General features: G+C 39.4%; 1 long non-coding RNA gene and 1 pseudogene across 1 annotated transcript in view; one reads left to right on the top strand and one right to left on the bottom strand.

Moving 5' to 3' along the window:
• LOC121816352 (uncharacterized) overlaps positions 1-23,696 on the bottom strand; it is a 361,933-nt gene that overhangs the window by 125,916 nt on the left and 212,321 nt on the right. Inside the window, exon 6 of the long non-coding RNA XR_006055889.2 lies at positions 15,393-15,507. This is a non-coding gene — a long non-coding RNA (uncharacterized LOC121816352). The remainder of the gene's footprint in view (positions 1-15,392; positions 15,508-23,696) is intronic.
• Positions 16,310-16,598, top strand: LOC114113692 (ubiquitin-related modifier 1-like; annotated as a pseudogene).

Here is a 23,696-nt window from a genome sequence, read left to right as displayed (position 1 = left end):
ACAAGAGATTGGTTCCAAATAGGGAAAGGAGTACATCAAGGCTGTCTAATGTCACTCTGCTTATTTAACTTATGTGCAGAGGACATCATGAGACATGCTGGGCTGGATGAAGCACAAGCTGGAATGAAGACTGCTGGGAGAAATAGCTATCACCTCAGATATGCAAATAACACTATCCTATAGCAGAAAGCAAAGAGGAACTAAAGAGCTTCTTAATGAAAGTGAAAGAGAGTGAAAAAATTGGCTTAAAATTCAGCATTCATAAAACTAAGATCATGTCATCCAGTCCCATCATTTCATGGCAAATAGATGAGGAAACAATGGAAAAAGTGACAGACTTTATTTTCTTGGTCTCCACAATCACTGCAGATGGTGACTGCAGCCATGAAATTAAAAGACTCTTGTCCCTTGGAAGAAAAGCTATGACCACCCTGGACAGCATATTAAAAAGCAGAGATATCACTTTACCAACAAAGGGCTATATAGGCAAAGCTATGGTTTTCCAGTAGTCATGTATGTATGTGAAAGTTGGACCATAAAGAAAGCTGAACACTGAAGAATTGACATTTTTGAACTGTGCTGTTGGAGAAGACTCTTGAGAGCCCTTTGGAAAGCAAGGAAGTCAAACCAGTCAATCCTGAAGGAAATCAGTTCTGAATATTCATTGGAAGGACTGATGCTGAAGCTGAAGCTCTAATACTTTGTCCACCTGATGCAAAGAACTGACTCATTTGAAAAGAGTTTTCCTGTTGCTGGGAAAGATTGAAGGTAGGAGGAGAAGGGATCAACAGAGGATGAGATGGTTGGATAGCATCACTGACTCAAGGGACATGAGTTTAAGCAAGTTCCAGGAGTTGATGATGGACAGTGAAGTCTGTGTGCTGCAGTCCACAGGGTTGCAAAGAGGCGGACCCAACTGAGTGAGTGAACTGAACTGAATGGTTTAAGTATGAAATTAATGACCAACTATGTAATTCTTAAATTCTCAGCATCAGGTTGCATAATATAGAAATCTATCATACTACCATTTCCTTCTTGCGTGACCCTCTCTTGTCATACACTACATATGTGCCCCTACAAGTCTACCCTTCAGCCTGCCTTGTGATCAGGAATGCTGGCCTGTGTACACAACATCAGTGACTCCCTTGCTCTCTCTCTCAGGTCTGGCTCAGTCAATAGACATACTTGTTTTCCATTTGTGCTGAGAAAAAAATCGGGAAAACATGCTTAAATCTTAGGATTTCCAGAAATCACATCACTTACTTTTCTTACCCTTTTCTCCTTTTTTTTCTAGTTTTTATTATTGCTCCTTTTTATTTTTTTTTTTAATTTTTTTTTAACTTTACAATACTGTATTGGTTTTATTGCTCCTTTTTAATTCTTACATCTTCAGGAATGTAACCAGACATAATTAGGGAATTATGTCATCAACCAAAAGTTATTTAAATGGGAAAACATTGTTTCTGTTGACTCAAAAAAGAGGAAGGGAGCTCAAGCAACAAGACAAGGAATAGAGGTTTCCTCATAGTAACTGTACATGACTCACTGGCCTTGTTTGTAAGCACATATGAGACACCCCCTGAGTACACCTCAACACATTGGGAGTCAGGGACATTTTAGGTTAATGGAATCCTGTGTCATCAGAAGAGGCATGACAAAGCAAACCTGAGGTTGCTTAAAGAACAGCTCTTCTATTGGTGTAAGGTATTGAAATATGGGACAAGCTGCCTAGAGAATACTCCCTCAGAGGAGGGTACATCCTCATACCTAACCCAGCACTGACATAGAGAGGACTCATAATTATTCGTTGAATGCAAATTCAGTATATCTTACTGAAATTTTTTTCTCTCAAAAATTTGAGGAAGCACAAAAGAGAACACTTAACCTGTCATTCTTGTATTTTTGATTCAATTCTGATCAAAAAGGAAGAATTGCTTAGTGAAGCAGAAATGATAGGAACATTAAAATGGTATGAGCACTCCTTGGAGAACTGGTTGATTTCACAGCTGAGGCAAGGAAAATACCAGAAGAGCATAGAGTATCTTATGGTCTTAAACAATAAGGAAGGACTCAAAAATAAAGGATGCGAACATGTGAAGATGGCATAAGAGCCTGAAAGAGTACCCAATAGCCAAAGTTGAAAAATATTTACCAACAGATTAACTAAAATGAATATAGACTCATAACCCTAATAATAAAATTAACATCCATGAATCCATCCTTTTATAAATAAATAATTACATAAACCAATGAGAGAGAAGAGACAGTTCTTCCTTATGAAAGCATTACTTGAGCTATCACCTCATACCTGCTAGAATGACTATTATCAAAGAAATACAAATGTTAATGAGAATGTGGCTAAGTGGTAAAGAATCTACCTACCAGTGCAGGAGATGTGGGTTCAATCCCTGGGTCTGAAAGATCCTCTGGGGAAGGAAATGGCAACTCACTCTAGAATTCTTGCCTGGAAAATCCCGCGGCAAGGGCCCTGGTGGGCTATAGCCCATGGGGTCAAAAAGAGTTGAACACAGTTTAGTGACTAAACAACAAATGAGAATATAGAGAAATGGAAAACCTCATGCACTATTGGTGGGAATGCAAATTATTTCAGCCATTATGGAAAGCAGTATGAGGTGTTCTTCAAAAAATTAAAAATAGAACTCCCATATGATCCAGGAACCTCACTTCTGGATTAATAGCCTAAGGAAATGAAAACAATATCTGGAAAAGATACCTGCACCCCCATGTTCATTGCAGCACTTTGCCCAACATCCAAGACATGGAAACAATATAAGTGTCCATTGATGGATTAATGGAGAAAATATTATATATATATAATATATGAATTTATATTTGTTATATGATCACATAATTCAGCCATATATCTTGCAATTTGTAACAACACAGATGGATTTTGAGGGCGTTACTCTAAGTGAAATAAGTCAGACGGATGAAGACAAACACTGTATGATATTCCATGTACACAGAAACTAAAAAAGTCAAATTCATAAAAATAGAGAGTAGACTGATGGTTGCCAGAGGCTTGGAGTTTTGTGGGGTGGGGACATGTCAAAGGATATAAACTTCTAACTATAAGATGAATAAATTCTGGGGAATCTAAGGTACAGAATGGCAAATATATTTAACAATACTGTATTATATACTCAAAGGTTAAGGGAGTAAATCTTGAATGTTATGCCTTCACACACACACATAAAATGCTTATTATGGGAGGAATACAGGTGTTAACTAACACTATTGTGGTAAATTATCTTGCAATATATATGGATATCAAATTATCACACTGTAGAACTTAAATTTACATATGTTATTTGTCAATAATATTTTAATAAAGCTGGAAAAAATAGCACAATTTTATTTCCTTAAGTTTGGTTTAAATCAGGCTTTTTTTTTTTTTTAAGGAAAAATTTCAATTAACGCATAGAAGATAACAACTAGAACAACACAGTAATAACTGCGGAAAGTTAAGGTGCACTTCAGGATGCTAAAAGGAGTGGGTGAAAGTTTAAATTAAAAAAGGATATTTGCATGTTCTCAAAGACTCCCACAAAATATTGAGTAATAAGAAGAGGGAAATAGTAACTTTTTAGTGGAGATCCTAAGAGACACCAACCTAGCTAACTGATCAAAGTTAACAACCCTAGTAAAGTACTTTCCAGAATCATCTGGGTTATAAAAGATAAGGAAAAACTAAGGCATTGTCACAGATTGGAAGATACTAAGGAAACATGACAACTAAATGAAATGTATGATCCTTGTTTGAATCCAGGAATAGAAAAAAAAGAAAAAGAATATTTATGGAGAAATGAGCGAAGTTCAAATGAATTTTGTAATTCAGTTAAAAGTAACTGAATTAAGGCTTAATACTTAGTTTTGGTAATTGTTCTATAATTATGTAAGATGTTAACAAACACAGGCTGGTCAAGGGTATATGGAAACTCACTGGGCTATTTCTTCAACTCTCCTGTAAATCTAAAATGATCTCAAAGTAAAGAAGTTTTTAAAATGTGATGAGCACATCTTGGAATTCCTAGGACAGGAGGTCTGGAACACTTTGTAAAATCAGCACACACTCATTCACCACTGGGAAAGTTTCCAAAAGTTCAGAGGAAAGATAGACATGATCTCATATCCAGAGATCCTAAAGGGAAAGTGATTCAAGAGAAAAAATAAACTCAAACAAAAACATTAAAAATATGAGAAACTTGTGAATCATCTTCCTGCCTCTTCCTTTTCCGCACACTCAATCAGCCACTGAATCCTATCAATTCTACCTTCTCAATGTCACTCAATCCAAACCCCTTGTATTACTCTGCATTGAACTAATTGTACGTTCATTGTCCTCTTGACTAATGACTTCCCTGCCACAAGTTTTCCAGAATCTAACATATCCTGTGTTCATGCTGCCAGAATTGTTTTTCTAAAAGAATTTATTTTTCCTTCTCTCTTCAAGAATATTCAAGTTGATTCTATTTGGAATAAATCCAAATCCCTGAGAAAATATTCATCACCTCTCAACATTTAGCTGTTCCCTAACTTCAGTCTCGTCTCTGCTCATTCACCCAAGAAGTACTCTACTCCAGCTGCAGAACTAACTGAAGCCCAGTATATATTATCTAGCTTCTGTTTATGTTTCATTTATGAATTAGTTAGTTCAGTCACTCAGTCATGTCCAACTCTTTGCAAACCCATGGACTGCAGCATGCCAGGCTTTCCTGTCCATCACCAACTCCCAAAGCTTACTCAAACTCATGTCCATTGAGTTGGTGATGCCATCCAATCGTCTCATCCTCTGTCATCCCCTTCTCCTGCCTTCAATCTTTCTCAGCATCAGGATCTTTATCAGTGAATCAGTTCTTCACATCAAGTGGCCAAAGTATTGGAGTTTCAGCTTCAATATCAGTCCTTCCAATGAATATTCAGGACTGATTTCTTTTAGGATTGACTGGTTGGATCTCCTTGCAGTCCAAAAGACTCTCAAGAGTCTTCTCTAACACCACAGTTCAAAAGCATCAATTATTTGGTGCTCAGTTTTCTTTATAGTCCAACTCTCACATCCATACATGACTACTGGAAAAAACATAGCTTTGACTAGATGGACTTTCATTGGCAAAGTAATGTCTCTGACTTTTTAATATGCTGTCTAGGCCTGGCATGCTGCGATTCATGGGGTCGCAAAGAGTCAGACACAACTGAGAGACTGAACTGCACTGAACCGAACTGAGTTTGGTCATAGCTTTTCTTCCAAGGAGCAAGAGTCTTTTTATTTCATGGTTGCAATCACCATCTACAGTGATTTTTATTTCATGGTTGCAATCACCATCTACAGTGATTTTGGAGCCCAAGAAAATAAAGGGCACAAACAGAACCTTGTGCACACCAGGACCCAGGAGAAAGGAGCAGTGACCCAACAAGAGACTGACCCAGACTTGCCAGTGAGTGTCCAGGAGTCTCCAGTGGAGGCATGGGTCAGCAGTGGCCTGCTGCAGGGTCGGGGCACTGAATACATGCATGGGAACTTTTTAAAGAGGTAGCCATTATCTTCATTACTTCCACCATAGTTTGGCCTCAGGTCAAACAACAGGGAGGGAACACGGCCCCACCTATCAACAGAAAATTGGATTAAAGATTTACCAATCATGACCCCACCCATCAGAACAAGACCCAGTTTCCCCCTAAGTCAGTCTCTCCCATTAGGAAGCTTCCATAAGCCTCTTGTCCTTATCCATCAGAGGGCAGACAGAATGAAAACCACAATCACAGAAAACTAACCAAACTGATCACATTTATGAATAGGATATCACGTTACCCAGCTTCTCTGTCCCACAAACTCTTATTCATTCTTGATCAAACATCACTTCTGTTACAGACTTCTCTGATTTTTCACAGCCTCCTTATCCCATTCTACATGCTCTACAAGCAAAATTAATCCTGTCTCTCTGCTATGCTCCCATAGAACATTGTGATTACTCTTAATAAGCATATGCTATATTTACTGTATATAGCTTATAGTATACAAGTTGGCTTACCTTAGTAGAATATAAGTCTTCTGATGGGAACACTCATATCTAATTCACCTAACAATCTCCAGTCTGGACTCACTGCCTAGCAATTAAAGGCCTGTCAACACCATTGAATGGGGTGAACTGATTTAAAATATAACCAAATCTGATTCCTAGGGGATGCAGAAAGAAACAGTTAAAGGAGTATATATATGGATATACATGCTCCTGTTGAACTTAAATTATTAAATGACATTTTTAAAAAAACTAGTAGAAAATAAAAGCCTTATGATTGTAGGTGGACGTAAAAGAATAGTATTCTAACAAGAATACTAATAACCAAAATATTTTAGGCTTGTGAAACAAAAATGTCATTGACAACAGAAAGGATTCTATTAGCTACATCAACTTTAAGAAAAATGAGTAAGGGGAAAGCCAGCTATTTATGAAAGATAAGAATAATGTCAAAGATGAAAAGTAGAAAAAAAAATTACTCAACTTTTCTTTTTATTTACATCTTCATCAAGAAAAATGATGGTCACATTATAAGAAAAATCTTGTTAAAGGAAATAAAGCCAGGTTGAAGGAACTAGTTATCAGTTACATTCCAGATTCAGTTATATCCCAGCACTTGAAAACAACTTGATGATATTAATCATTGACATGGAATCATTATCAGAAATCTTTAAAAAAGTATGAGTTGATGTAGTAAAATAAAAAATTACAATTAAGAACAAAGTGAGAGAGACCAGTGCAAATCAGTGTTCTGTGAACGAAATGTGAGCTTCATTTACAAGGAACTGTGAGTTTCTCAGTTTAATATTAGACTCAAATTATACAATACTTATTAGAAAGATGGTTTGCAGGATATTATAAAGCTGTGCTGTCTACTATAATCACTAGTCAAATCTCATCATTTAAATTATTTCAATTTTTAAAAAATAAAAAATCAATTCGTGAGTCACACTAGTCACATTTTAAGCACTCAGTAGCTGCATATGGCTAGTGGCTCCTATACTGAACAGCACAGGTAATATTTATCACTGTAGAAAGTTCCTTTGGACAGTGCTGTCAAAGGAAATAGTGAGCACTGGGAACCAGTATCATTTACACAGAATGTTATACTGAACTAATAAAATATTATTTCCTAGGATTGTTATATTGTTGGAGACAGGGAGTATGTAGATATAGACTATATCAATTTCAAAAAAATCCAACAAACTTTGTTATGAAACCTTAATTGATTGAAAACATAGAAATATGGACAAGGTATAAAACAACTGAGCAAACAATTGTCCTCACAGACTGCTGATTAATGAATATATTTTTGGAAGAATGATTTGCTAGTTTTCTCCAAAATCTTGTCATTGGTCCTCTCTTGCAAATTTTTCATCAATAATTTGCTGACAAATAAAAGCCATGGTCACCAAGCTTTCAAACAACTAAATGACAGAGAGATTATGTCATAACTTTCTGGAGGACAATTTACTGAAACATATCAAAACCTGTTACAGTTTTACTTACTTCTTGAGTCACAGTTCTACTTTCTCAGGGAATAGTCACAGATGTTTGCAAGGCTTTAGCTACATGGTGTTATTTCTGGCAAAATATCTGGGGGAAATCTAAATGTTAAGTCAGGAGACTAATTAAATAAACTGCAATTAATTTGCATTGATCATCACTGTATTTCCTATAATACTATGCACTTCAAGGGTATTTTTAAAATATATCAAATAAAAGATGAATGAAGTGAGAAAAAAGAAAATTATAAAATAAACTATATCATATGCATCACACATATCTGGTATTGCAATAAATGCATATGTACTATGTGTATGCATAGAGAGAGATATGTATGTACATAGAGATGAAGACTAGACAGAGATATACTAAAATGCTAATAATATTTAATCTCTGGCAAGGAGTTACGGAACATCTTTGTTTTCTCCTTTTAACTCAAGATTTTTAAAATCCTGTCATGAATAGATGATTCTTTAGCATAAGGACAACATTTTGAATAAAGAGCAATGGATAATACATTTGAATAGAATCAATATTTTAAAGGAAGAAAACACATTCAACAAGCTAGAATAGTGGATCAAAACTAACAAGAAAAAGCTTACTAGGCACATATAAAATGTCCAGCTTTAAGTTCTTAAAGTCTTCTGGAAAAAGTACAGTTTTGCAAAGACTGACCTAACAATAAGTTTGTCAAAATAAACACAAAAATTTTAAACTAATTTAGTAGCAAAATTTCCAAAAGGGTGGATACAAACTTAAATTACATTAACAGGATATTTTGCCCAAAATAGGGAGAGTAATAATAGTCCTTCTGTTCTCTTGGGGTGATACAACTATATCTGTTCACTGGTCTTCCTTTGTTCATACAATGGAGTTTACCCAAGGGGGGAGTGGGGAATGGGTAACTAGGAAATTGAATATTTTCTAGCATTGTATAGGACTTATACTATATAAGACATATTGTATAAGACTTTTTTTTAATATAAAGCAATTATGTTTTTTTTCTTTCTTTCTTTTCTTTATTTTACAGAAAAAGTTAGCCAAATTGGTGCTCTTTAGCTTAAAATATGAAAAACTGTAGGAATTCCTAGATAGTTGTTTTCATGCACAGAAGAGGGACTAGATGGTATATTAGGTCACCGACACAGATAAGTGATAGGAGTTCAGATTTCCACTTAGCATAACGAAAAAGGGCAAGTAAAAACTATACTGAACTCACAAAAACCTACACACAAATGTTTACAAGCAGCTTTATTCATCTTTGCCAAAATGTGGAACCAACCAAAATGTTCTTTAATAGGTAATGGATGAATAAACTGTGGTACATCCAGACAACAGAATATAATTCAGTACTAAAAATAGATGAGTTGTCAAGACATGAAAAGACATAGATGAATATGAAATGTATATTACTGAGTGTCAAAAGACAATATGAAAAGGCTACATATGATGACTTCTACTATACAGCATTCTGAAAGAGGCAAAACCGTGTCAATAATAAAAAGATCAGGGGTTGCCAGGGCTTAGTGTAGAGGGAGGGAGGAGTAGGCTAAGCACAGAGGATTTTTATGGTAGAGAAACTTCATGACAGCATAGTCATGGATACATTTCATTACACATGTGTCAAAACCATAGAATGTACATTATCAATAAGGAAATCACGAATAAGACTCTCACTAGAACCCAATCATGCTAGTACTCTGATCTTGGACTTCTCAGCCTCCAGAACTACAAGAAATAAATGTTTACTATTTAAACCACCGGATCTATTCTACCTTGTTATTGCAGCCTGAAATGACTAAAACAAATACTTTCTGTTTTTAAACCTAAAGTATTGTACCTCTGAGAATATACAATAGTAGGCCAGTAGACACCAAAAGCCTCAGTGTAACATAGTATCTTTCAAGAGCACTCATTTTATTTGAACTTAAAAAAAAATTTTTAAGGGTTATGTCACTCTTTAAAATACACATAAATTTTAAAAATAAAATAGAAGAATGTCCTTTTTGACATGAAGTGCTTCTAAATTTTCCCCCAGGCCTCACCAATGGACAAGAAATACAAATTCACACTGCACTTAGAATACTGAAGTGGAAAAGTTAAGAGAAACACTTATTCACTATGTGCCAAGAACTATATGTTCTGCAGGAGAGGAAAAACTATGAACAAAGGCCCAATTGTAACTTTCAAGAGTTGACTGTTCAGGAGGAGGACGGGCACAGATCCCTCATAGGATAAAAACACTGATCTCTGATGGAGGGCAAATATGATTAACATCCTATACCAAGAAAAGCATCGACATCTTTCCTAGTTGTGGAATTAACTGCCACTCAACAGCACCATGCCAATCCTGAGAATGTGGTTTCATAAATGTCCTAAATAGGTAGCAATACCCAGGATCTGCTTTCTAGTGGGAAATGCATGGTGGACCTTAACTGACATCTCGCAAGGGAAGAAGATTTAAGTTGAAGCCTACTTTATCCATGGAAGGTCCAGTCTTTAATGGTGCCATGGAAACAAACAGATATTCTAATTAATTTCCCTTTTATGCCTCACTTTTTGAAGTATATTTATTGTCACACAGTGTATGCAGGAAAAAGAAGAAAAACAACTTACTTCCATTGCTGGTGAACTTGACACATTGTGTATATCAACATGAACCAAATAAAAAGAGAGGCAAGATGAAGTGAGCATGTGAAAAGGAGAAATGTTAACTATATAAAAATAATGAAATACATCTTAAAAATCATGGACTGTCACAAAAACTAAAGTATTTCTATTACTACATTCACATAATCAATAAACTGAAACTATTCCTGATGGAATTCCAGTTGAGCTGTTTCAAATCCTGAAAGATGATGCTGTGAAAGTGCTGCACTCAATATGCCAGAAAATTTGGAAAACTTTGCAGTGGCCACAGGACTGGAAAAGGTCAGTTTTCATTCCAATGCCAAAGAATGCTCAAACTACCACACAATTGCACTCATCTCACATGCTAGTAAAGTAATGCTCAAAATTCTCCAAGCCAGACTTCAGCAATACGTGAACCGTGAACTCCCTGATGTTCAAGCTGGTTTTCGAAAAGGCAGAGGAATCAAGAGATCAAATTGCTAACATACGCTGGATCATGGAAAAAGCAAGAGAGTTCCAGGAAAACATCCATTTCTGCTTTATTGACTATGCCAAAGCCTTTAACTGTGTGGATCACAATAAACTGTGGAAAATTCTGAAAGAGATGGGAAAACCAGACGACCTAACCTGCCTCTTGAGAAACCTATATGCAGGTCAGGAAGCAACAGTTAGAAGTGGACATGGAACAACAGACTGGTTCCAAATAGGAAAAGGAGTAGGTCAACGCTGTCTATTGTCACCCTGCTTATTTAACTTATATGCAGAGTACATCATGAGAAACGCTGGACTGGAAGAAACACAAGCTGGAATCAAGATTGCCTGGAGAAATATCAATAACCTGAGATCTGCAGATGACACCATCCTTATGGCAGAAAGTGAAGAGGAACTAAAAAGCCTCTTGATGAAAGTGAAAGAGGAGAGTGAAAATGTTGGCTTAAAGCTCAACATTCAGAAAACAAAGATCATGGCATCTGGGCCCATCACTTCATGGGAAATAGATGGGGAAACAGTAGAAACAGTGTTAGACTTTATTTTGGGGGGCTCCAAAATCACTGCAGATGGTGACTGCAGCCATGAAATTAAAAGACGCTTACTCCTTGGAAGAAAAGTTATGACCAACCTAGATAGCATATTCAAAAGCAGAGACATTACTTTGCCAACTAAGGTCCATCTACTCAAGGCTATGGTTTTTCCTGTGGTCATGTATGGATGTGAGAGTTGGACTGTGAAGAAGGCTGAGCGCCAAAGAATTGATGCTTTTGAACTGTGGTGTTGGAGAAGACTCTTGAGAGTCCCTTGGACTGCAAGGAGATCCAATCAGTCCATTCTGAAGGAGATCAACCCTGGGATTTCTTTGGAAGGAATGATGCTAAAGCTGAAGCTCCAGTACTTTGGCCACCTCATGCGAAGAGTTGACTCATTGGAAAAGACTCTGATGCTGGGAGAGATTGGGGACAGGAGGAGAAGGGAACGACAGAGGATGAGATGGCTGGATGGCACCACAGACTCGATGGACGTGAGTCTGAGTGAACTCCAGGAGCTGGTGATGGACAGGGAGGCCTGGTGTGCTGTGATTCATGGGGTGGCAAAGAGTCGGACACAACTGAGTGACTGAACTGAACTGAACTGAACTGAGTCATACAGAGGCATATACTCTGCAATCCAGAAAGCTTATTTAATTGGTGAAAGACTCAAATCAGGTTTTTGAGACAAAAGGTTATTTCCCAGCAGGATCCCAAAATTCAGGGTATCATTTTGGAGCACACCAGCATAACATCATTATTAATTTCTATGCTTGCTGGGTGGTTTGCACATCTCCATCATTCATGTTTCTGTGAGTAGAGGTGAACATGGTGGAAATTAAACAAGCCACACCTGCTGAAGCATTGGGAAATTGGATGATCTTGAATAGGTTACTTAATCTTAGTCATATGTAAAATGTGGAAAATACCTACCTCATTATGTGAAGATAAAATTAGATAATGTATAGAAAGTGATAGTGTCTGGTACTTTTGAAAATAGTTGTTATTCATTGCTATTACTGTCTCTACAAAGAGAGCTTGTCCCTCCTCAACAAACTGCCAAACGACCTGCCAAGCAATGCAAGGAGATGCATGTGGGGCTGTGCTACCCTCAGGAAGTGAGAGGGAGTTATGGAAAACACCTTCCAAGGGCCTTTGAAACACACAAGGACGGGTGTATCCAGACCTATCTAGGAGAAGATCTGTATGGGTTTTAATAACCTGCCCAAGCTTGTGTCACTGACAAAGCCCAGTAAAAATTCCCAGGAAATAAAAATAGAATCTGGGTAATAAAATAAGTTCTAACCTTTCTTTCTCTTTTTCTTTGTGCTTAGTCTAGGGTCACCTGCTCACAGGGCGCAGTGTGTAGAGTGCCTCACGAGGCCCTTCATACTAGGGGTCCTCCTGAGAAAAGGCTCCACGGATTGCCTGTCACTCAGTGATTCAAGATGGCGGCGGTGGTAGGCGCTGCGTGCAGAGGCGCTGCGCAGAGCCCTGAGATGAACCTTGACCTTCTCCTAAGAACTCCGCCTCTCCCTAAAGAGTTCCCTATAAAGCAACTCCGCCTATGACCTATCAGGGGAGTTTATGCTCTTGAGCAGGAGTTCCCAACCTCTAGACCTTAAACTGGTACCTCCTTCAGATCAACCAGGGCATTAGATTAGAAATATAGTGCACAATAAATGTAATGTGCTTGAATCATCCTAAAACCATCCCCGTCCCCCACCCCCATACTCGGTCCATGGAAAAATTGTCTTCCACGAAATCAATCCTTGGTGCCAAAAGTACTGGAGACCGCTGCTTTAGAGTGTGAGCTCACATCTATCCATTCTCTGTTCAAAGAATAAGTTTTCCTTTGCTTCTGGATCAGACTTGGTCTCTCCCCTTCGATGGGTTAGAAAGACTCCAGGCAGAAGGACCCTTGCTGGGGACTGACTCAAAATGGTCAGTAACAACTGCAAAACATTGCAAACTCTTTCCCAGAATGATCAAGAAGTAAGCCCTGGAAGTTTAGTATTAAGCCCTCCTCGATGGGTTTTAAATTTGTAAAAATATTATATGCTTCCTCAGAGTGGTGTAAGATTCTTGGCAGGTATGGATGGATTAATCTAAAAAGTATCAAAGCCATCACAGTTACCCTCCCCCAGAAGAATTCCCTAGTGATTGACCAATAACCAGGACATGCCATAGACAGACAGCAGCCCACTCTGCACAGGTTACCTGGTATGGGGCTAGGTGGGATGGGATGTAAATGAAAGTGAGCAAAGAGACAAACAGAGTAAACTGAAGTGCACCAAGGCATTGGTACATGAAAGCATCGAGGCACTGCCCTCTAATACTAAAGGTCACTAGGAAATGTAGAGTAGAGTAAGCTACCTTTCTATATAAATTCACGTCAAAAGGCAGAAGGGAATGCTTATAGTTCTGTTCATGATAAAATAGTCAAAGAAGAAAAGAGGCAAAGATGCAGAAAATTGACATGCAGATGAGACCCACATAGATCAAATAGGTTGTCAAGGATGTTCACAGCAAAATGCTTGTGTGGAAACCCAAGCTTTCAGGGAAGTAGGAAAGATCACCAGATTCTCACCCCTGGTGAGGCTACTTTGTGACACAGATGAAAAGCCAAGTACCCATCTTAGATTTTATAAGCAAATGTGAAAAATGACTGAATCATAGCAAAACCATCACTCATGCCTTTGTAGAATATACAGATGAGAATGTGTTCAAGAAATCTCAAATCTGTTCACAGAAGTGAAATTGTTGGGAATGAAAGTAAGCTCTGCTTTCAGCATGAGGATGCCTCGAGGCTTAACAAGTCACATGTATCTGCCCTAACAAGTCACAGGTTAGGGCAGATGTGCAAATTAGACTTATCATTATAGCCTGCCAGAAAATTATGATGTCTAGAGTGTAGCTTGAGACCCAAGCTTGAGTTGATGCAAATCAGAAAAGCAGCTTGAAGGATTTTCCTGGCAGTCCAGTGGTTAAGAATCCACACTTCCATTGCAGGAGGCATGAGTTTGATCCCTAATCTGGGAACTAAGACCTCTCATGCTGCATGGCCAAAAAATAAATAAAAATGAATTTTAAAAAGAGAAATAATTAAAAGAAAAAATCAATTTTAAAAAAGAAAAGAAAAGTAGGTTGATTTTCTCCTTCCCTTCTGGGCTGGATGGAGCCCACAGCAGCTATGGGAATCTTAGAAGGAAGGCCCCAATTTGTGGGAACCAGTGGTGGTTCATGGGATGGAACTGAGAGTTCCAAGAAGCCTACTACAGGACTCAGACTTGCCCAGTTATGTTTAGAAAACTGAAGAATGTGCTGACAGAAGCCCATTTTTGTGTGAATGAGAAGTCTCTAAGGAGAAAACCCAGGTTGAAAGAGTTATGCATAATGAGCTCCACTAACCACAAAGAGTTCTACAAAGGGATGGATGAGGGGTGTGGACCCAACATGGCAGCACTAACTCTCATAAGTCCCAGTTGGACTAATGTCTGAGACCTGGAGAGAGGGAGGAGACAGTAAAAATCTGAAAGGAGGGGGTTAAAATTTAGCAAGCCCTCAGCACAGGTTTGCGGCCTCACTTCCAGAGTATGGCACAGCAAGGGAAGAGTGTTTTCCCTTTTGCCACAGCCTACCCCACCCCACAGCAATGGCTCCCCAAGGATTCCAGGATCCATTAATGCCTGGAGGACATGCAAGTGATGCCCTTTAATAGTTGTTTGGGAGCACATGTGACACTGTCCTTGGTGGTGAAGAATATTCAGGGCGCATTATAAAGAACTGAAGCTCTTATGAGAACAAAGGGACCAGGGCCTGTGTAACTGTGATTATTCTGTTTTAATGAGACAATATCATGTTCTTGTTAATCATGTGAGCTCAGGAATCAAATGACCTGGGTTCAAACTCTGGTTCCACACTAACTGCAAACAACTCACCAACGTCTCTGGGTCTCAATTTTCACATCTATTAAGTAGGGATAATGGCAGGACTTAACTCACAGAATCGTTGAGAGGATTAAATAAGTAAAAAGCTCGGAAAAGTTTCTGGTACATAAAAGGGGCTCAACAAGTATTAGGTTTGTTTCTTGTTTTTTGACTAATGAGTGTACCCACTGGCTCATGATAGCTAAGCAAATAACATGAGAGAAATACTTTCTTCACCAAAACCAAAAAAGATTTCTATTACTTACATCAAATCTGTATGCACAATCAGGCTTGAGAGAGCTTCTGGGAGCTATACCAGGGTTCACTGATGCGTATGTGGGTACTTCCTCTTCCAAAAATCACTTAAAGGAGCCTACAGCTCTAAAATATAAAAATAGGTTTAAATAAGTAAGAATCAGAACATAAAATGGAACCAAGATAGAGCTAAAACACATACACACTTGCTAGCTGAGCTATATAATAGAGAGGTCAAAGGTCTTTCAAGATACATAGAACCCTGTTTTAATGTGCCCTAATCTGGCAGGGATGCTGGGGCACAGAAATTTATATTAATGTTGCCCTTTTTATATTCCAAGTGCACAATTGTGATGGAGATAGCATATAGCTGCTGTCACACTATGCGGCCCATGTACAGAGTCCTATCAAAAGACAAGAAAGAAGTAAAGAAATAAAACTCAATTCTTTTTCCCTGCCTCAGAAAAAACAACTCCTTGAACCAACTTAAATATGGAAACCTAGAGAGACAAGCTTAAAGTAGTGATTTGTATGGGTGCCAATCAGAAGAGTCAAATATCTTCATTTATTTTAAAGACTTTTTATTATCCAGAAATAATTCATCAATCATCAATAGAAATCACTCTACAAAGTGGGTATATTAAAGAATTGTTGTTAGAGTGTGTGTAGGTTGCCATGCAAACAATCTGTCCATGTGATCAAAGCCAGTTGGAAAATGCTGAGTTAGGGCAGCTGGGTACCAATTCGGCAAACATAAAAAGATGTCCCCTGAAACCTGAAAGAGACAATATTATTTTACAATTTTAAAGAAAAAAAAGTATTTAAAACATAAAGTTCAATTTGCTTGGAGTATGTGATCATTTAGGCTCAGGGATATGGAAGAGACTAGAAGAGATGGGGAGTTTCCGGTGAGGTCGGCTTCCTCAAAATGGCAGCACCCTTGTTAGTGGAGGTGGAGTTCAGAGGCAGTGTGGAGCTCCTGTTCAACAGTGTGGAGAAGCATCTAGTCACCTTACCTGGAGGAACCTCCTTGTCTGGATCAAGAAGAATTTGCTAAAAGAGCAGAGTGGGCAGAGCTGTTCATCCGAGGCAAGAGCTGTTCATCCCTGCAGTCAGGGGTTCTGGTGCTGATTAACGATGCCTACTGGGAACTGCTGAACTACCAGCTTCAGAACCAGGACAGCATCCTCTTCATCTCCATGCTGCACAGTGGCTAAGGGCCACTCTGTGTCTGGGCCCCCTTGGGATGGGGAGAACAGGACGATCAGATGTCCCCTGGGGCCCTACTTCCAGATCTTCCTGTCCCCCTTGGCTGCTTTCTCACTCTGTCCCCTGAGCTCCCTCCAGGCAGGGAAAAGAGTCCAGGTGCTAAAAATGAGACTTTCTTAGGCACATGAGCAAGGGAAGTCAGGCCGGCTGGCAGGTGCCTGGGCCAGGCACTCCTCTCAGCAGCTAAGGTGGGGGACGGTGCCCCTCAGTGTGGCAGGAGTGGAGGGGGTCTGTGTGGCCAGGGGACCCTGCAGCTGTCCCTGCTTGTGTGTTACTGAGTTACTGCTGACAAGGCACTGCAGCTCCTGGGCCACGGTGCCTTCCTGGCGAAGATGAAATGAACCTCAGTAGCTGATGGCAGGCCCCTCCTTTCTCAAAAATTGGAAACGGAAGCCTCCATCTCAGTTTCCCCATCTGAACAGCAGAGGTCTCTGCCTGTCCCCCACTGATATTATGGAACTCCAGCTGGGGTCCCTTATTCAGTGCTGATCATCCCCCCATGCACACACACAGCAGCTGCTCCTCCAGCAACACCCCTCCTCCTGCTCCACCATCCACAGCCCTTAACCCTGGCCAGCCTCTCCACACACGAGCTACCAGATGGGCTCCTGAAATCCTCCCCCTGGCAAAAGGCCGCCTACATGCAGCTTATTCCACTGGGGACGGAGAGCAGGAGGGTGTACAGCTAGACCTTGAACTGGCAAATGGAGGCATGAGGTGGGGGAATTCAGTTATGCCTCAGTTTCCACCCCAAATTTTTATAGTATCTGAAATTAAGGGGGCTTCCCATGGTTCAGGCAGTAAAGAATCCGCCTGCAATGCAGGAGATGTGAGTTTGATCCCTGGGTCAGGAAGATCCCCTGGAGAAGGGAATGGCTACCACTCCAGTATTCTTGCCTGGAGAATTCCTTGGACAGAGGAGCCTAGTGGGCTATAGTCCATGAGGTTGCAAAGAGTTGGAAACGATTGAGTGAGTAACACACACAGGAGAGATGGGATAGTGATAAAATACAAATTCTTACCTCATTTCCATATATAATGAGTTTTATGCATGTTACCAATAGATTTGAATTCAAAATTCAAATCAAATGCTGTCACAAAGTGATTAGGAAGAGATTTGCAGCTAAGCATTTTAATAACCCTTACCAGTTTATTTAGTGGTACTTTCATCCTCTACCGTCCCCACAAAGTACTAACATATGGGAGAACACAGAGCACATCACTCCTATTCTTACTCCCAAACAGATCTTGCTTTGAGTTTCTTTAACCCAGTGGCAGTTCCATCCTCAGAGTCCTGACACCTGAATCAACTTTGATCTCCTCTGCCTTCCCTCTTCCCTCTCCTCATTCCAATTAGTAGCCATACTCTGTGCCTTCTACCCAAGCCATGTTTCTTGCATGAATCTTCTGTTTGCTTTCATATCCCTTCACCTGACTCAACTATAGTGTCACAGTGTTGGTCGCTCAGTTGTGCCCGACTCTTTGCGACCCATGGATTCAGCCCACCAGGCCCCTCTGTTCATGGGATTTTCCAGGCAAGGATACTGGAGTGGATTGCCATTTACTTCTCCAGGGGATCTTCCTAACCCAGGGATCGAAGCTGGGTCTCTTGCACTGCAGGCAGATTCTTTATCAGCTGAGCTACAAGGGAAGCCACTAACTATGATGCCCCCCACTGAATGCCCCTAGCTTTTGCTCTACTCTCTACATAACTAATGTTATGCATTGTGACCACAGTGATCTATAACCCTAGCTTTTTAAAGAGGTAGGATACAGGATGCTTGGGGCTAGTGCACTGTGATGATCCAGAGGGATGGTACGGGGAGGGATGTGGGAGGGGGGTTCAGGATGGGGAACACTTGTACACCCATGGCAGATTCATGTTGATATATGGCAAAACCAGTACAATATTGTAAAGTAATTAGCCTCCAATTAAAATAAATAAATTTATATTTTAAAAAAAGTTCAGGCCCCTTTAAAAAGTTAGAATTAATAATGATAATAATAATAATAAAGAGGCAGTTAAGGAATAACCTGGCAGTCCAGCAGTTAAGACTCTGTGCTTCCACTTCAGGGCACATGGGCTTGATCCCTGGTCAGGGAACCAAGATTTCACATGCCACACAACACAGTAAAAAAAAAAAAAAAAAAAAAAACTGGAATTGCCAATCAAAATAAAAAGGGGAAGACACAAATAATTGTATAGAAATCAAATTAAAAAGTAAAGAAACAGGTAAATTTACTTTTCATCTCTCTTATAGCAGAGAGTGGAGCAGTTGCACACCAATTTACAAATTTGAGACTGAAGTAAAGTGAAAAAATAAACTCCAGTTCTGTTTCCCTGCATCAGTAACACTCCATGAAACCAACTCCTTGGACCAACTTAAGTATAGAAACCTAGGGAGTAAAAGGCAAGCTTAAAGCAGCAATTAGTATGGGTGCTAATCAGAGGATGTCCGCCTCGCTTGGTCTGAAATATATCCTAAGAAATATTGAAAGGAAGAAATATGAATAGTTCATCTCAACACCCTACTCTTGATCTATTGCAGCTCAGTGACTTTCATGTCTCTGCCTCTCCTTGGATAACATTATGGAAAACCCAACAAGGAGCCAACAGAAGATGAGTAATGGTGTGATGACTCAGGCAAGAACAAAATGTCTCTGAATGAAAGAACAGTGTGCTCCAACCACAGGAAATCAGAAGCAGGAATCATCATAAGAGCCAAAAGGCAGACTTGAGGCAGCACATCTGCCAACCACAAAAAACTTTCCGCAGCTTGCAACTGGATTAAACTAGTGGCTGTCCCGAGTAAAGACTCCAGTGTCTAAAGTATGCTACCTTCTCTGATCCCTTAAATATGGTTTCCTTTTGATATATTGTTTAAAAAATCCCTTTGTGGCAGGCATTTCCTAAAGCTCTGCTGTGTGAGAGGATTATCTATCCATTGCAGGAGGGTCTGTAAATTCACAATAGCTTTTCAGCTATTGGGATGGATTTGTGGTACATAATGCTGACTTCCAACTCCTTATCTCTATTTCTATACTTGCTTATTAACACAAGCCACATGTTAGAGGGCATACTAATATTCCCAGAAAAAAAACTTATACAGGTATCCTCAGCTTTTCAAAAGTTTGGTTTATCCCACTTTGCTTTCACGAAAGACCTATGTTAGTACGTATTTTCACTAACCAAAAGAAATCCCAAGAGGATTTTGCTTTTATGAGAAAAGGCAAACGATGGAAATAGCACTCAGTGTTTGCTTTGCAGCAGCTGTTATAGAGACAGAGAGCACCCAAGCCGCGAGAGTGGCCCCACCAAGCTCCTGCCCCGGGAACTACACTCAACATCTCAGCATCAGGTCACCATAACTTTGAACTCTGTGAGCATCTGTGCTTTGTCCCCACTTATTTTGTGCATCCGTTAGCAAGAGGTGTCCTCAGGTAACTGTTTGCTTCATGCCATTTCAGCTTAACAAAACATGTGATAGAAACACTGTACTTTAAGGAAGCAGGGGAATCCTATATTTCTTGGCTTTCCTTACAAGTGGGTAATGGCAGCCACCATAATATAGTTCTGGTCAATAAAATGTAAGCTGAAGTCATTGGGTGGAGCTCCTAGCAAAACCTGTTAAAGACTCATCTGGCATACACCTTTTCATTCTTTCTCAGTTTTTATTTCTCATGCCTGAAATGTGGACAACAGCTACAGCCATCATCTTGCAACCATGAAAGAAAGGCAGGAAAATCATAAAGACTTCAGCCCCAACAGCCTCAAGCTACTGAACAAACACCAGCAACCGTCTATCTCTGGGTTTCTTGTTACATGAGAAAATAAAACATTATTTAATTAATTAATAACATTCTGCTTGCTATTAAATGCACTTAATGAGAAAAAAACTGACACAGTAGTTTAAACGGGAAATAAGATTAATATTCCATCCATGATCTGTGATGGATCCTTCTTTTTGTATGTATGTCTGTGTGTCTGTGTGTGTTGTACACTCATATGTACTGTATGCTATGATAACTATCAGATGATGTTATGGACTGAATGTTTGTATTCCCTCAAAAAACATAAGTTGAAGCCCTGCCCTCCAATGTGTTGGCATTCGGAGGCTGGGCTTCTAGGAGGTAATTAGGGTGAGAAGGATGCAGAGTTGAATGTGTATCCAGGACATCCAACTGTGACATGAGTTCTTTCCATTATCTTGGGAATATTTACTTAATACTAAATCTCAGTTTCCCTCACTATAAAATGGGAATATTTGGCATTACCTATTAAATACAATATTTATAAATCTTTAAAGCAGGCCTGGGAAAAGAGCAAACATGCAATCAGAGCTCCTGTTATTAATAATCATGATGATGATGGTGTCCTGAACTGGGTAACATTTCCTAAACTCATCATAGCCACCAGTGGAAATGACACTCTGGTAGACAATGAGTGGTGGTCATATTTTAAATATTTGAGTAAAAGACAGTGGTTAAAAAGCTTGGATTTTGGAGTCAGACCTAGAGTCAAAGCATCCTCAACACCAATACATACTATGAACTTAAGCAGGTTCTTACTTCTCTAGTAATAATACTGTACTAATAATAATATTGTAGGTTGGGGGCAAGGTTCTAGTTCTAGTTCAGTCACTTAGTCGTGTCCAACTCTCTGTGACCCCATGAATCGCAGCACGCCAAGCCTCCCTGTCCATCACCAACTCCTGGAGTTCACTCAGACTCGCGTCCATCAAGTCAGTGGTGCCATCCAGCCATCTCATCCTCGGTTGTCCCCTTCTCCTCCTGTCCCCAATCCCTCCCAACATCAGAGTCTTTTCCAATGAGTCAACTCTTTGCATGAGGTGGCCAAAGTACTGGAGTTTCAGCTTTAGCATCATTACTTCCAAAGAAATCCCAGGGCTGATCTCCTTCAGAATGGACTGGTTGGATCTCCTTGCAGTCCAAGGAACTCTCAAGAGTCTTCTCCAACACCACAGTTCAAAAGCATCAATTCTTCGGCGCTCTGTGAATTCTTCACAGTCCAACTCTCACATCCATACATGACCACTGGAAAAACCATAGCCTTGAGTAGATGGACCTTAGTTGGCACAGTAATGTCTCTGCTTTTGAATATGCTATCTAGGTTGGTCATAACTTTCTTCCAAGGAGTAAGCGTCTTTTAATTTCATGGCTGCAATCACCATCTGCAGTGATTTTGGATCTCAAAAAAATAAAGTCTGACACTGTTTCCACTGTTTCCCCATCTCTTTCCCATGAAGTGATGGGACCAGATGCCACGATCTTCGTTTTCTGAATGTTGAGCTTTAAGCCAACATTTTCACTCTCCACTTTCACTTTTATCAAGAGGCTTTTTAGCTCCTCTTCACTTTCTGCCATAAGGATGGTGTCATCTGCATATCTCAGGTTATTGATATTTCTCCAGGCAATCTTGATTCCAGCTTGTGTTTCTTCCAGCCCAGCGTTTCTCATGATGTACTCTGCATATAAGTTAAATAAGCAGGGTGACAATAGACAGCGTTGACCTACTCCTTTTCCTATTTGGAACCAGTCTGTTGTTCCATGTCCAGTTCTAACTGTTGCTTCCTGACATGCATACAGATTTCTCAAGAGACAGATCAGGTGGTCTGATATTCCCATCTCTTTCAGAATTTTCCACAGTTTATTGTGATCCACACAGTCAAAGGCTTTGGCATAGTCAATAAAGCAGAAATGGATGTTTTTCTGGGACTCTTGCTTTTTCCATGATCCAGCGGATGTTGCCAATTTGATCTCTGGTTCCTCTGCCTTTTCTAAAACCAGCCTGAACATCAGGAAGTTCACGGTTCGCATATTGCTGAAGCCTGGCTTGGAGAATTTTGAGCATTACTTTACTAGCGTGTGAGATGAGTGCAATTGTGCAGTAGTTTGAATTTTCTTTGGCATTGCCTTTCTTTGGGATTAGAATGAAAACCGACGTTTTCCCGTCCCGTGGCCACTGCTGAGTTTTCCAAATTTGCTGGCATACTGAGGGCCGCACTTTCACAGCATCATCAGCATATATGTAAAGGACCTAATGTGCATAAGAAATCAAATCCATGGCACTAGCATCAGATTTTAAATAATTTCGTAGACTCATGATACATTATAGAGCCCTACATCACTCCATTTTCCTCCACCTGCTATTTCAACGTTAGCTCAGATTGTTAAAAACCAGCAATCCTTTGGTCAAGTTCCCCAGGTGTAGCTCATTAAAATTACCTAGCAAATATAATCTTATTCAAGGACAGATTCTCAACAACAACAAAAAAAGACTTAGAATACTGAAGTTAACTAATCAAGCTCCAAAGAATTAAGCAATAGGGCTTTTATAGGGCTTTTTTAACCAAATTATTTCTTTATTTTTTAGTTGGAATATAATTGCTTTACAATGCTGTTAGTCTCTGCTGTACAACAGTGCAAATCAGCTGTAACTATACATATATCCCCTCCCTCTTGAGCCTCCCTTCCATCTTCCCCATCTCATCCCCCTAGATCATCACAGAGCACCGAGCTGAGCTCCCTGTTCTATACAGCAGCTTTCCACTAGCTAGCTATTTTACACATGGTAATGAATATGTGTCAATGCTACTCTCTCAAGAGAATTAAGTAATAATAGATTCTTTTTTTTTTTTTCCCAGTTTTATTTTTTATTTATTTTTTTTTTTAAATTTTAAAATCTTTAATTCTTACATGCATTCCCAAACATGAACCCCCCTCCCACCTCCCTCCCCATAACATCTTTCTGGGTCATCCCCATGCACCAGCCCCAAGCATGCTGCATTTTTATTATAAATGGAGCCTGGTGGAATTAGGTGCATCAAAAAATTCATTCTACTTCTTATTTAGATGTATCTAAAAAGAGAAAATTGAAAGACAATACCTCTTGTTGAGATAATGATACAATCAAAACACTACCAACTGAAATATATTCAAATTTAAGGTAAATCATCCAAATTGAATGAATTAAATTCAAAATAATGTAAGTGTATAAATGGGATAGCTTCTAGAGACACTATTTC

This window comes from Ovis aries, chromosome 1, assembly GCF_016772045.2.
Source record: "Ovis aries strain OAR_USU_Benz2616 breed Rambouillet chromosome 1, ARS-UI_Ramb_v3.0, whole genome shotgun sequence".
Classification (NCBI taxonomy): Eukaryota; Metazoa; Chordata; class Mammalia; order Artiodactyla; family Bovidae; genus Ovis; species Ovis aries.
The sequence above is the reverse complement of the archived record's forward strand: the minus strand, read 5'-3'. Positions and strand labels throughout refer to the sequence as shown.